Raw genomic sequence first — 14,259 nt, 5'->3', positions numbered from 1 at the left:
TATGTCAATGCAGTCAGAACTACGGTGGAGGTCAAGGGTGAGGATGCCGTTGAGGCAGCACGGCATAGCGGATAGAGCACGGATCGGGAAGTCAGGCCATGGGTTCTAATTCTGGCTCCACCACTTGTCTGCTGTGTGACCTTGGGCCAGTCACTTCACTTCTCTGTGCCTCAGTTCCCTCATGTGTAAAATGGGGACTGAGACTGTGAGCCCCATGTGGGACAGGGCCCGAGTCCAAACTGATTTGCTTGTATCCACCCCAGTGCTTAGTACAGTAGCTGGCACATAGTAAGCACTTAAATACCAGAATTCATCATTCATTGAAGAATAGTGGGGGTCTGCTAATCCCTGGAGGGACCTACTCCAGCCCCAAGCCATCCCAGGACAGTTGTCCCTTTTGCCCAGTCTTCAACATCCTCTTCCCAACATCCACCACCCCATTATTCAGCCCATATTTAAGGTGGAAACAGAAGCCAGCCACCTCAGAAAACAGAGCTTCAGACCAGCCCTCTAAGGGCTTTTTTAATGTGGTTCAGCACCAGAGTCCAGAAAATACCTTACAAAGGAGGAAGGGTTTTACAAAGCAATACCACCTCTCCTCTCTGCCAACTTTACCCTGAAAGGCCTGAGCTCTGGGCCAGGATTAGTAATGGTCTATATTAAATGCCTACTCTGTTCAAAGCTCTGGGGTAAATACAAGATAAGTAGATTAAAGGGTTCTGCTCTCATTTATTTATCGGGCAAGTCCCTCAGCTTCCCGGAAGCTCTGCTGCTTGCCCTCAGGCTAGTCCTAGTGCCAAGCTGTTCCCATTGCAGGAGGTGAGCTCCCGCTGTGGACCTGGGTGGCTATCACCACCATCGTTTGAGGGTGTGGGGCAGGTTGAGTAACATCTTGCTCGACTCTGAACATCAATTTCCTACCCTAGAACTCCCTGCCATTTCTCAAGCGATTTCACTTGGACATTAAGAAGGAAGAGATGAGGTGGGGAACGAGAGGGAAACTGACATATCACTCGTCTTTTTTTTTTTTAAGTGGTATTTGTTAAGTGCTTACTATGTGCCAGGCACTGTACTAAGCGCTGGAAAACGCATCACTCCCGAATGTTAGAATGGAATCTGTATAACAAACTTTATACCATGGGGAGGGGAAAGAGTAAGCCTTAACTTTGTGTTCTGATGACAGACAGAAAAACAAATCTATGTGGGGTTATAAATGAGGCTTTAGTGACTGAAAACAGAAACCCCTTTTTAATTCTTAGCAAGAGCAAAAAGACCTAGGTGATCGAAGAGGAAAAATCCACCAACATAGGACCTGCTGGAGTAAAAGGAAATCTTTTTTTCCTGACTAGTCTTTACCTGGGTTAAAAAAATGATATACATATACACACACACATATATATATATATATGTATATATATGCATACTTGGCAGAATACAACATATATACACACACACATATATATACATATATATATATATAAAAAACCCACAAGTTGTATTCTGCCAAGTAACTGGATGAGAGTTTCCACCTGGTCCAGACAATTTGAATTCAGTAATATTTCCCGAGTACATAGTGCTTGCTTCCACTGCCACATTCTTAATTCAACCTCGCTCCAACTCTTGAAGGCAGAATGGAAGCAGAATATCCCTTCCCCAATTTCCAGCTAGGGAAACTGAGGCACAGAGCTGTGCCTGAAAGTCTCAAGGGAAGGGAATGAGGAGTGACATCATGCTCAGACCTCCCAGATTGTCTGATGTAGAGTTTAGGAGAGCGTCCCCTGGAACCTGCCCTCCCTCTTCCAGCCACCTCTGCCGGCATTGGAAAAGCCCCTGTAGTAGGGTCTCCTTACCTCGGACGCAGTTCTGTACTCCTATGAACGCCTGTGAGAGTGGACCCCTGAGAGAAAAAAGGTTCCCTTGGTCTCCTCTTTCCTGCTCTGTTCGAGGAGCCCCTGCTGCCCTCCCTGAGTTTAAATCCCTCCTGGGCAAGACCAGGAGAGCCAATGGGGATACTTGGGTGTTTCCCTTTTTGCCAGGCAGGGACATGACATGAGAGATAATGAGGAATGCCTCTCTTATTCTAGCTGGAAAAAATCAGACCCTTCCATCCCACCCTCCTCTCCCCCTTCTTCCTTTTAACTTCGATTATGCAGCAGCTAAAAATACTGGAGGCTGTTTCCAGTTAGGCAGATGCAGAGCAAAGATGTCTTGTGGCTGGGGGTTGAGCCTCTGGATTGGTAGGTTTGTATTTGTTCAACTCCTTTCCCTTTTCACTTTTCAGAAGAACAGGGGCCCTCCTTCACCCCTCCAGCTAGGCTTTTTAGCTACGAAAAGAGTTTTGAGAGTGAAACTCCAATTTGCTTCAATGCTTTCTAAAAAAACCCCACCAGAACCTGCTATGAAAGTCAGTCCATACCCTCTGAAAGGTGTTCATAACCTAATCAATGAATAATATTTATCGAGAGCTTAGAGAGTGCAAAATACTTTCCGAAGCACTGGGGAGTGTACAATACAAGACAGTTGGCAGACACGTTCCTGGCCAAAAGGAGTTCAGCTTCAACTGTTACAGACCGTGCAGTTATTGCAGATGGTAAACCCCACGGAATGGGAGAATTAAGGGTGATGGGCTCCCCGGAAATACGACAAGAAATAGCGACTGCAGGAGCTGATCTGCTTTGTGACTTTGGACAAGTCACTTCCCTTCTGTGAGCCTCACTTTCCTCCTCCATAAAAATGAAGGTAAGATACCCGTTCTCCCTCCCACTTAGACCAGGTTGTCCAAGTAGGACTGTATCTGATCTGCTTCTATCTACCTCAGTGACTAGAAGAGTGCTTGGCACATAATAAAACACTTAGCAAATACCACAATTATTATCAGTGCCCTCGGCTTTGAGACATACAAAAATTGTTCCCTTTCGTCATGTGCTCTGCTCTCTAGGCTGCTGCCGTTCCCTTCTAGTTTTGGAAGAGCCCTTCTGCGTGAGTAGGAAGGGTGGATGAGGAGGAGTCGAGGAAGCCAGAGGGAGGGTGTTCCGTTTGGGGATGGTGGTGACTAGATGAAATGGGGTACTTCAGGTGATACCTTGAGAGCGCAAGCCTCCAATTTCAAGAAATAATAATTGTGGTATTCATTAAGCGCTTACTATGTGTTAGGCGCTGTACTAAGTGCTGGGGGGCGGGGACGGAATAAAAGCCAATCGGATTGGACATAGTCCCTGTCCCACTTGGGGCTCACAGTCTTAATCCCCATTTTACAGATGAGGTAACTGAGGCCCAGAAAAGTGAAGTGATTTGCCCAAGGGCACAGTGGAGGCAGAATTAGAACCCATGACCTTCTGACGCCCAGGCCTATGCTCTATCCATTAGGCTATGCTAGCAGTGGTCCGGACCTCCTGGCCTAGGGCAAAGAAGTCAATCAGATCACGTATTCCAATGGGCCAGGCCTGGCGCAATTGGAAGCAGCTGAGTTCCATTGCTCAGTATTGCGACATCTTGATGGGGGAATCCACGGGACCAAGACTCCAGACTGAAACGTCTGTGTGAAATTGGCTTTTTCCTTGAATCCGAATTGTTTGTGCTGGCAGGGTAACTGGCGCCAGGGCCCACCCTCAAAAACATTGTTTAGGCTCAAATTATGGCTCAGTCCAACTCTTCACTGAAGTATTTTAGTCCTTTTAAGATAGTTGGTTTTTTTTAAGAATTCAGAATACCATCAATGCCATTATGATTCTGATCTTATTTTTCCTATTCAGTTCTCCCCCAAACCCAAATAACGTCAGTGTGCTTGGTCTGGGGAAGTCTTAACCACTCCAATGGGTCTTAGCCGGCCTGCCCAATTTCCAGTGAATTTGAACTCGTTTCTCTTAATGTCTTGAATTGGGACTAGGTGAATCGAAATGAAGTGCAACTTAAAGGGGAGGCGCCTGGCCTGATGGACGCCCCCTAAGTCACTGTGTCGGGGGGGATCCCGGGCACTCTGGACCTGGGAGCCCACCTACTACATGACCGGATGGAAGAGGAGAGACCAAAAAGCAATCCCTAGCATTACAGGAAGGGATTTATTTATCCATATTAATGTCTGTCTCCCCCTCTAGACTGTAAGCTTACTGTGGGTGGGGAATGTGTCTGTTTATTGTTGTACTGTACTCTTCCAATTGCTTAAGACAGTGCTCCACACACAGGAAGCACTCAATATGACAATGAATGAATGAATGAAAGATGGGGAGGAGCCTGGAGATGGTGGGCCTGTAAAAACAACTGCAACCCCTGCAGCAACTGCAGGTTTCAGGGCAATCAATCCGGGCTATTTATTAAGCACTTCCTATGGACGGCGCACTGTACTAAGCGATTGGGAGAGCACAATACAGCAACGGGCTATAGACATAATATCTGCCTGACATTATTCCTGGAGACCAAAAATGAACCACCCCGGGCAACATCTAACTGCCAAATTAATTCTCTTCCCCTCTTCAAAGCCCTACTGAGAGTTCACCTCTTCCAAGAGGCCCTCCCAGACTGAGCTCCCCCTTTTCCCTCCGCTCCTCCTCCACCTTCTGCTCCTCCCCCTTCACCTCCCCTCAGCTGAGCCCCCTTTCCCTCTGCTCCCCCTTCTCTCCCCTCTCCACCCCATCCTTTTCTCCTTCCCCTCCCTCTTTCCCCTCCCCTCAGCACTGTGCTCATTTGTATATATTTATTACCCTATTAATTTTGTTAATGAGGTGTACATCCCCTTGATTATATCTATCGTGATAACGTCTTGTTTTTGTTTCGTTCTGTTTCGCTCTGCCGTCCGTCTCCCCGGATTAAGACTGTGAGCCCATCATTGGGCAGGGATTGTCTCTATCTGTTGCCAAATTGTACATTCCAACCACTTAATACAGTACTCTGCACATGGTAAGTGCTCAATAAATACTATTGAATGAATGAACATCTGCCTCCCTTGGCTTACTTTATCTCGAGATTTGTCTTCACAGAAGTCAGTATCTCCCTATGACAGTAACCGTGGCTGCCAGGAGTCAACCCAAGGCCGGGGAGTCAGGTGAATTCATCCAGGTGGGGCCTTGCCTGGGGGCCATCCTGGGCTAGTCCAGAGCTTAGTACAGTGCCTGACACATAGTAAGTACTTAAATACCACAATTATTATTATTATTGTTATTATTGGGGTGTCTTCCAGCCATCAGGTCCCAGCGGACCAGCTCACGAGGAAGCCATACTCTCTGCTGGGATTTTCCCCCAGACCAAGTCATTTCTCCACCCAGAACAGTGGCCCAATTGAGAGGCTGGGATGGGGGCTGCGTGGGGATGAGGGGGCAGGTGTTGTGGCGGAGGGGATTTGGTGCGCCCATGGGCTTACGCTAGACAATCGAAGAATCACGTCGGGACCCTGAAGCCCCACGTAGCCTCTGCTTCTTCCTGAGAAGCGACTCCCTTGCCCTCCCCTCCACATGGTTTATTTTCTCAGGGATGTCGGATTACTGCGTGTGGCAACTATTCCCTCCTGGACAAGGGAAAAGCCACAGAGTAATGACACAGGCTCTGCGGGCTGATTCATGAAGTCACCGCTATGGCCCAGGCTGTGCTCTGGGCCACAGGCAAGCCAGGCTCAAGTGGCTTTCTCCGAGAGGCTGGAGGAGACAGCTCGGATGGGGTGGAAGCGGGGGAAGGCAGGTCGCCTGACTCCCAGCCCCTGTTCTGCCGATTAGGCCACACGGTCTCCCGTCTCTTCACTCTTTCAACTCCCCCCAGGGATCTGGCTTCACCCCAGTCCCTTCAGAGGACCCGGCCCTCTCGAAAGCTTCCCGCCAACTCCTTAAGGTCAAATCCAATTGCCTCCTCGCTGTGCTAATCCTTCTGAACCTGCATCCAGTCATCTCCTGCTCTAATTGGTCAAACCTGTCCCTCACGGGCCTCCTCCCCTCTAGAATGATTTCCTGACGATCCAACTGCGATGCAGCTGGCGGAGCCTCATTCTGCAAGCATAATGTGGCCAGATGTCTCCCAAGAAGGTGGGCCAGCTAAGATTCTGGGGCTTCCGTGAGGCTCAGGATGAGAGAGCTCAGAGTGGTGGTTTCAGCCTGCTGAGGGGCCGGGAGAGGGCACTCCCAGTCAGAGCAGCGGTACCGGGGGCTTGGCAGCAGCCAGGATGATGATGAAGAAGAAGAGGCTGCCCATCTCCCTTCTCTTCTATCTTCTGGTCCCCATTGCCACCGCAGCTGAACTAACACCTGCTGGGTTTAGGCATGGGAGTGCCCAGGGGGACCAGAATAAGGAATGCCCAGCTGGATGGCCAGTTTAGCCAGGGAGGTGCTGGTGGCTGGTGAACCTTTTTTTTTAAAAAAAAATTAATGGTATTTGTCAAGTGCTTAGTCAAACACTATTCTAAGCACTGGGGTAGATTCAAGTTAATCAGATCAGACACAGTCCGTGTCCCACACTGTGGGGAGTGGGGTGGGGTGCAATCTAAGTAGGAGGGAGAACGGGTATTGAATCCCATGTTACAGATGAGAAATCTGAGGCCCAGAGAAGTGAAGTGACTTGCCCAAGTCCACCCAACAGGCAAATGGCGGAGTCAGGATTAGAACTCGGGTCCTCTGGCTTCCAGGCCCATGCTCTTCCCACTAAGCTGCACTGCTTCACCTGCATGGTGGGTGGGAGAGTGGTGGGATTGCCGAGCGCCTCTGACACTTGAAAATTCTCCCAATCTCACTTGAAACTGCAGAAGTAGTAAGCAGGGGGAAACACTAGAAGAAAGAATAACTGCCCTGTTACATTCATGAAAAAGTGAATTGCTCTCAATGAACCTCAACTGAAGGGAAAATGAAATCATGCTCAAAACAGCTCTGTTTGGGATGGACTTGCTTTGGCATGGAACAAAAGCAACACATACACGCTCAAAATCAAAGTCCCCACTTAGGTTGGGAAAGCTAAAGGGCAGCAACCAGGATTTAGAAAGCTGTCATGATGTACGTCTGGTTCTTGTAGCCAGGCCCTCAGGAATGGGAGAGGGCAGAAAGTATTCTTTGGGAATCCTGCCCGCCTCGCCAGCTCCAAAATCACCATCCGGCGTGATGAGTAAGCTTCGCTCCAGAGCCAAGCTCCTGGGACCAGTACCACGTCCACCCACACAATCTCATTCCTCTATTCTAGACAAACCAGCAAAGGTGAGTGTGTACTCACCTCCACAGGCCATCGCAGCGCTCTTCCAAGAAAAAAGCAGCTGGCTGAGCACTCCTGGTGAACTTTGGGTCGCAGTCACAGAGAATGGCACGGGAAGCAGGGTGGCCTACTGGAAAAAACACAGGCCTAGGAGTCAGAGGATCTGGGTTCTAATCCTAACTGCCACTTGCCTGCTGTGTGGCCTTAGGCCAGTCCCTTAATTTAGCTATGCCTCAGCTTCCACATCTGTAAAATGGGGATCCAATACCTAATCTCCTGCCTATTTAGACTGTGAGCCCCAGGTGGGACAGGGGCTGTGTCTGATCTGATTGACTCTAACTACCCCGGCACTTAAAACAGTGCTTGACACATAGTACTTAAGTAAGTACTTAATAAGTCCCATGATAATAATAAAAATAAAAACCAGCTCTCTGGGCTGAGATCTGAAGGCTAAGCTTCAAGCAATATCAGCTACTGAACAGAGGAAGAAGGGGAAGGAGAGGGAAGAAATCTCCTTTTGGACAAGGAACATGTGCCCTGCTTTTGTTGTACTCTCCCAAGCGCTCAGCACAATGCTCTGCAATCAGCACTTAATCAATGCTGCTGACTGAGGGAAGAGGGGAGAGGCAGGGAGAGAGAGAGGCAGGGAGAGAGACAGACGGAAAAGAGTGTATGTGTAAGAAACAGCTGGTACGGGACTTGAAAGGGTGTTTGTGTGTGTGTGTACAAGTATGCATGAGATAACACTTTGGGTAAACATTTTTTAGAATGCATTTTGTCTGTCTCTTTGGGAGAGTGGGTTCCTCCTAGAGCTCCGTCCACTGATAAAAGCCAGAAGCTGCCATCCCGACTGTCTGGGGAGTAGGATGCGTTGCTGCCCTAAGGCGAGCTCTGGAGCCCGAATGGGGAACGAAGAAGTAAAAGGGGGAAAGAGGGTCGTCAAAACTGGGGATGTGCACCTTTGTACATCTTCTCCAACAAGATTTCCTGACTAAGCCCTTCTCTCCTCTCTTCCCAATCCCTTCTGCGCCACTCTTATTTGCTCTTGCATTTATCCCCCTCCCATGCCCTCAGCACATATTCATTCAGTACTATTAATTGAGCGCTTACTATGTGCAGAGAACTGTACTAAGCACTCGGAATGTACAATTCGGCCACAGATAGAGACAATCCCTGCCCACTGACGGGCTTCCAGTCTAATCGATAATGATGTTGGTATTTGTTAAGCGCTTACTAGGTGCAGAGCACTGTTCTAAGCGCTGGGGTAGGTACAGCGTGATCAGGTTATCCCACGTGAGGCTCACAGTCTTAATCCCCATTTTACAGATGAGGGAACTGAGGCACCGAGAAGTGAAGTGACTTGCCCACCATCACACAGCTGACAAGTGGAGGAGCGGGATTCAAACCCATGACCTCTGACTCCCAAGCCTGGGCTCTTTCCACTGAGCCATATACAGACATATATATCTGTTATTTATCTATTTAATTATATTAGTGTCTTTCTTCCCCTCTAGACTGAGTTTGTTGTGGGCAGAAATGTGTCTTGTTTGTTGTTATACTCTCCCAAGCGCTTAGTACAATGTTTTGCACACAGTAAGTGCTCAATAAATACGATTGAATGAGTGAATTAATTCAAGGACTGTCTGATGCCCCTCATCCCTGGTCACCCACCAGCCTGACCTCCCCACTGGGAAGAGGGCAGTTTCTGGGCCACTCTGAGGGGGCGGTGAATTAGGTGATGGCCACAGATGCAGAACTCCAACAATTTGCTTGGCTGTTGTACATTAATACTGTGGTAATAATAATGATAGTATTTGTGAAGCACTTACTATGTGACAAGCACTGTTCTTGTCACACAACAATTAGATACAAGCTGATTAGATACACGCTAATCAGGTTGGACACAGTCCCTGTCCCACAGTCTTAATCCCCATTTTACAGATGAGGTAACTGAGATCCAGAGAAATGAAGCGTCTTGCCTAAAGTCACACCGCAGACAAGTGACGGAGCCAAGATTCAAACCCAGGTCCTTTGCTGAACACGAGCAAAGGGTTTGAACACAATGAGGGTTGTCCTTTGGTGGCCACCGATAGCACGTGTGGATACTGGGTGGTTCGGAAGCAATGGATGGAATCTCCTGTGGAGTATGACAGATGAGCCTCGGTTCCGAGGCTTCGGGACCGAGACTCTGCATGGAGGAAGAGAGAAGCAGCCTGGCCTAGTGGACAGAGTATGGGCCTAGAAATCAAAAGGGTCTGATTTACAATCCTGGCTCCACCATTTGTCTGCTGGGTGACCTTGGGCAAGTCACTTCACTTCTCTGTGCCTCAGTTACCTAATCTGTAAAATGGGGATTTAGATTGGGGGCCCCATGAGGGACAAGGCCTGTCTCCAGCCTGATTAGCTTGGATCTATCCCAGCGCTTAGTACAGGGCCTGGCAAATAGTAAGAGCTTAACAGCTACCACAAAAAAAAGGAATAGCGTGTGATCCAGGAGAGCCAAGCTTGAGGTGGGGCCTGGGAAACTAAACCACTCACAGCCAGTCTTTCTGGCCCTGAGAGTAGTCAGGACCTCAAGGGAAGGAATCTGAGATCCCAAAGAAGTTCTCACACCCATCCAAATGGAGCTCAGAAGGCTAGGATGGCAGGTGACCTCATCAAGGTCACTGAGAAGCACTAGGAGGCCTATGCGTGGACGTGTCCTGGGAGGGTCGGGGTCCCGATTATCACAGCAAACCCTCAAGATGGAGCTGAGAATGCATCCTTCCTGCCTCAGGGGAGAATCATCAGATTAACGATTGAATGTCCGCCGAGTTCTTTGAGTTGTTCACACAAAATGGTCTCATTATCCCTCTGGTTAATCACACAGTGCTGCAGTCATCATTGGCTTTAGCTCCTTGATTATACTTTGGTTTGGAGAACCTACTTGTAATATAATCATGTTAATGAAACTCAGTGCCCTGTTCCTGCAGGGGGAACTGAAAGCAGCAAGGAGGGCAAAGCCAGAATCTGATGAAAAATGTCCCAGCAGTAATTACGGGCATCCCACACAGACAAATGTACTCAAATGCAAAGTAACCACATGTGTGACTTATTCTCCCCACTTCATTACATCACATTTTCCTGCCGGAACACCATTCCCCACCATCCCTACAAATGTTCCTCTCTGAGGAGCAGGCCCTTGTGGTTTCCACAAAGCATTATAGGCTAGGATTTCATGCAAGATGCCAGCTAAATCCAATGAGTGAGATAGGCAGCTTGACATAACCTCGAGACAAAGTTCAGATGTCCAGACATGTCACAAATTCAGTCCTTCTGACCCTCCAGAGACATTTCTGGGTTTCTCAGTCCTGGGACAGAGTGCCTGTCTGTGACTAGATCTACAACCTTGCCAAGGGCATGGCCACTATTTCCCAAACTTATTAGATGTGTCTCCTAGCCCTGTGGCTGCAAGAGCAAACAGGAATGGCATCAAATTAGCACCACTGAACCATCAACCAGTCAATCATTAATTCAAGAACATCTGCTATGGGCTAAATTCTCATATTGGTCCTTTCCCTTGTTTGAGTAACCCAAAGGAACATAATTCACATGGCATAGGAAACACTTTAGTGGCCACCGAGTTGCCCTCAACCTACTGCAGCGTGGCTGAGTGGAAAGAGCATGGGCTTTGGAGTCAGAGATCAAGGGTTCGAATCCCGGCTCTGCCACCTGTCAGCTGTGTGACTGTGGGCAAGTCACTTAACTTCTCTGTGCCTCAGTTACCTCATCTGTAAAATGGGGATGAAGACTGTGAGCCCCACGTGGGACAACCTGATTCCCCTGTGTCTACCCCAGTGCTTAGAACAGTGCTCTGCACATAGTGCTTAACAAATACCAACATTATTATTATTACTGGTCTTTACAGTTATGACTCCTTCCATATGCAATGAATTCACCAAAAGGAAGAAGAATTTGACTGCTCATTAAGTAAGACTAAACTTAGGGAAAGGGTAGAGGACGAGACAAAAGAAGAGGAGGAAGAGATGGAGAAGGGGGGAAAATGGAGGAAGGAGAAGACTATATCCAATTCCCACCTGTGTATTATTTCCCAGAACTTAAGTATAGTGCTCTGCATCCAATAAGCATTTAACAAATGCTAATGCTATTTCTAGAAGAGTGAATAAAGGAGAACAGAGAAGGGAGGAGTGGGGAAGAGAAGGGAAAAAGAGGGAGGAAGGAGGAGGAAGAGGAGAAGAAAGAGGGCAAGAAGGAAAAAGAAAAAACATAATAAGAAGCTACTTTTAATGGAACATTTTCCTCAGTGTAAACCAATCCAGGACATTGCAAAGGCTGGATGTAATCTTGTTAGTGAAGTGATTCCCAAACCTTGGTTTCAGTTCAAGCCCCCAGCTGGCAGAGATTTGCACAGGACACTGAAGCAGGCCCCAATGCTAGAGCTAATTTTGCACTGTGCTCAGTGAGAGAGGCCCAGCAACAGGATACCACAGTAGACCTATCCAGCCTGACAACCAAGATGGCTGGAACCACAGGAACCAAGAAAGCGGGGGCCTATCCTCCATGAACCTGGCGTCCTCGGCAGGAGTCCCGGGGCTTCGGGAGCCACAGCTGCCCAGAGGAGCCCTTCTCCAGCCACCAGCATTCATAAAGCTTTCCCCAGAGAGGAGGGTCCTCAGGAAATGGAGAAATCGGATGGAGGGGATGAGTGTGTGAGCCCACATGAACTGTCACACTCGGTGGTAAGGGCTCCCGCTGTGCCGCCACAGAGTGCTGGCATCCGGACCCCGAAGAGGGAGTGATGGATGGGCTCCTGGGGAAGCTGGGATGCTAGTGCCATCTTGTGTACATTACAGCTCAGGTCCCAAACCAAAGAGTGAGGCGGGGGGCACTGGGGATGCCTTGGATTCAAGCCTCTCAAGTGTGAGGAAGTCAGGCCACTCAGACCGCACAACTCTGTGGATGTTAAATTCAGGCAGAGGGGCAACGGCGATGGATGTTACAGCCCCTACCCTCCCACTGCAGGCCAGGACAAAGTTGCGGATGGGGAATTTCATTCATTCGTTCGATCGTATTTATTGAGCACTTACTGAGTGCAGAGCACTGTACTAAGTGCTTGGAAAGTACAATTCAGCAATAGAGACAATCCCTTCCCACACTGGGTTTAGAGACTTGCTCAAGGCCACACTGCAGATGAAACGGGCAGGACCTTTAACACGAGGGAAGGAAATAAAACTCCGCTATGAACAATGATTTTCAAAGCAACAAAAGCCCTTTTCAAATACAGTAGTAAATTATCGCTCTCCCCAGGTTGAGAGGAGCAATCCTGCCTAAGAATCTGAGGAGCAGAAATTTAGCTGTTTTATAGAAGTAAGGGCCTTATAAAATACAGAGGGATAGGGGAAAGAAAAGAGTATTAGGTATTAAAAGCAGAGAATGAATGCAAGACTTCTTGACTTTGAGATCTGGGCTCAGGCTAGTCTAGCCCCAAGGACTGAGGATAACTCTTTTGATTCACAGAAAGGGAAGAAGCAGCTATACATGGATCAGTACAGACTGGATTGCAGAAGAGGGGCACCCCTGGAGAAATTTATCCAATTTAGGTTGTGTGATTCTCACCTTCTGTGGAAGGCCTGGCAGAGGAGGTAGGTGGTCGGAGAGCTGCCTCATCCCTGACATTACCCTCGGGCACGGCGCGTCACTTGGCCTCAGGGTCTCTTTCCTTCATCCAGTTCAACCCACTCTGCCTTGAACCCCTTGAAGCTTTGAAAGCTGGGTGGGGGCTAGGGAGGGGAGGTTTCCTGGTCCTGGATGAGAGGTGGAGAAATACAGACGTTTTTCCTTTTTTTAAAATGGTATTCGTTAAGGGCTTTCTATGTATAAAACACTGTTCTGAGTACTGGGGTAGATATCCGAGAATCAGGTCGAACCCAGTCCATATCCCATATGGGACTACTAATCTTAACCCCCCTTTATAGATGAGGTAACTGAGGCCCAGAGAAGGGAAGTGACTTACCCAAGGTCACACAACAGAGAAGTGGCCAGGCTGGGATTAGAAACCAGGTCCTCTGACTCCCAGGCCTGTGCTCTTTTCACTAGGCCATGCCGCTCCTCCTTATCAAACTCCTCCTCTCCTCTCTTTCCTGCGGGCACCTGGCCTTTTCCCCTACCCCTTTCCCTTGCTCCTTTCCTCATTTCAAGGGAGGGTGGTCAGACCTAGCGGGGCTGGCTTCCCATGGAGGGGAGGGTTTTAAGAACAGAGTCCCAGCTGGGAAGCAACAGTTACGACACGTGCTTTAACCTTAACTGTGGAAGGACAATCTTTTGATTCTGTACTTTCTGAGAGCTTAGTACGGCGCTCTGCGCAGTAGGTGTCAATAAGAGCCCGGGCTTGGGAGTCAAGGATTGTGGGTTCTAATTCCGGCTCCTCCCCTTGTCAGCTGCGACTTTGGGCAAGTTGCTTCACTTCTCTAGGCCTCAATTAATGGGGATGAAGACCGGCAGCCCCACGTGGGGCAACCTGATCGCCTTGTACCTACCCCAGTGCTTAGAACAGTGCTCTGCACATAGTAAGCGCATAACAAATACCAACATTATTATCATCATCATCAACACGGGGGACAACCTGATTACTCTGTATCTGCCCCAGCGCTTAGAACCGTGCTCGGCACATTGTAAGCGCTAAAGAAGCTCTTAAGAAGTCCCATCATCATCAACACATGGGACAATCTGATTACTCTGTATCTACCCCAACGCTTAGAACAGTGCTTGGCACATTGTAAGCGCTTAAGAAGTACCATTATCATCATCATCAACACGTGGGACAACCTGATTACTCTGTATCTACCCCAGCGCTTAGAACAGTGCTCGGCACATAATAAGCGCTTAACACAAATACCAAAATTATTATTATTTTATTGCAATTGGTTTTTTTTTCTGTCTCCCCCGATTAGACTGTAAGCCTGCCAATGGGCAGGGACTGTATCTGTAGCCGAATTGTCCATTCCAAGCGCTTAGCCCAGGGCTCTGCACATAGTAAGCGCTCAATAAATACTATGAATGATTATTAAATCCGATTGAATGAATTTCTGCGAGGAAAGCGGGGGA

The 14,259-nt window shown here is 48.4% G+C and overlaps 1 protein-coding gene across 3 annotated transcripts in view; it reads right to left on the bottom strand.

Annotated features, from left to right (window-relative positions):
• Nucleotides 1-12,957, bottom strand: part of TNN (tenascin N) — a 54,840-nt gene extending 41,883 nt beyond the window's left edge. For 2 of the 3 annotated variants that reach the window (XM_029080690.2, XM_039914347.1), the window contains exons 1-2: nucleotides 12,772-12,957; nucleotides 7,177-7,285 (exon numbers count right to left, since the gene is read on the bottom strand). The gene's annotated coding sequence lies outside the window, so the exon portion shown is untranslated. Of the gene's footprint in view, nucleotides 1-1,850; nucleotides 1,938-7,176; nucleotides 7,286-12,771 lie in introns of those variants that run through there. The other variant, XM_001515309.5, reaches the window with a different exon arrangement.
• Between the last annotated feature and the right edge of the window lie 1,302 nt (nucleotides 12,958-14,259).

This window comes from Ornithorhynchus anatinus, chromosome 16, assembly GCF_004115215.2.
Source record: "Ornithorhynchus anatinus isolate Pmale09 chromosome 16, mOrnAna1.pri.v4, whole genome shotgun sequence".
In the NCBI taxonomy this organism is placed as follows: domain Eukaryota; kingdom Metazoa; phylum Chordata; class Mammalia; order Monotremata; family Ornithorhynchidae; genus Ornithorhynchus; species Ornithorhynchus anatinus.
Note: the sequence above shows the minus strand (reverse complement) of the source record. Positions and strands in the feature narration are given on the sequence as shown.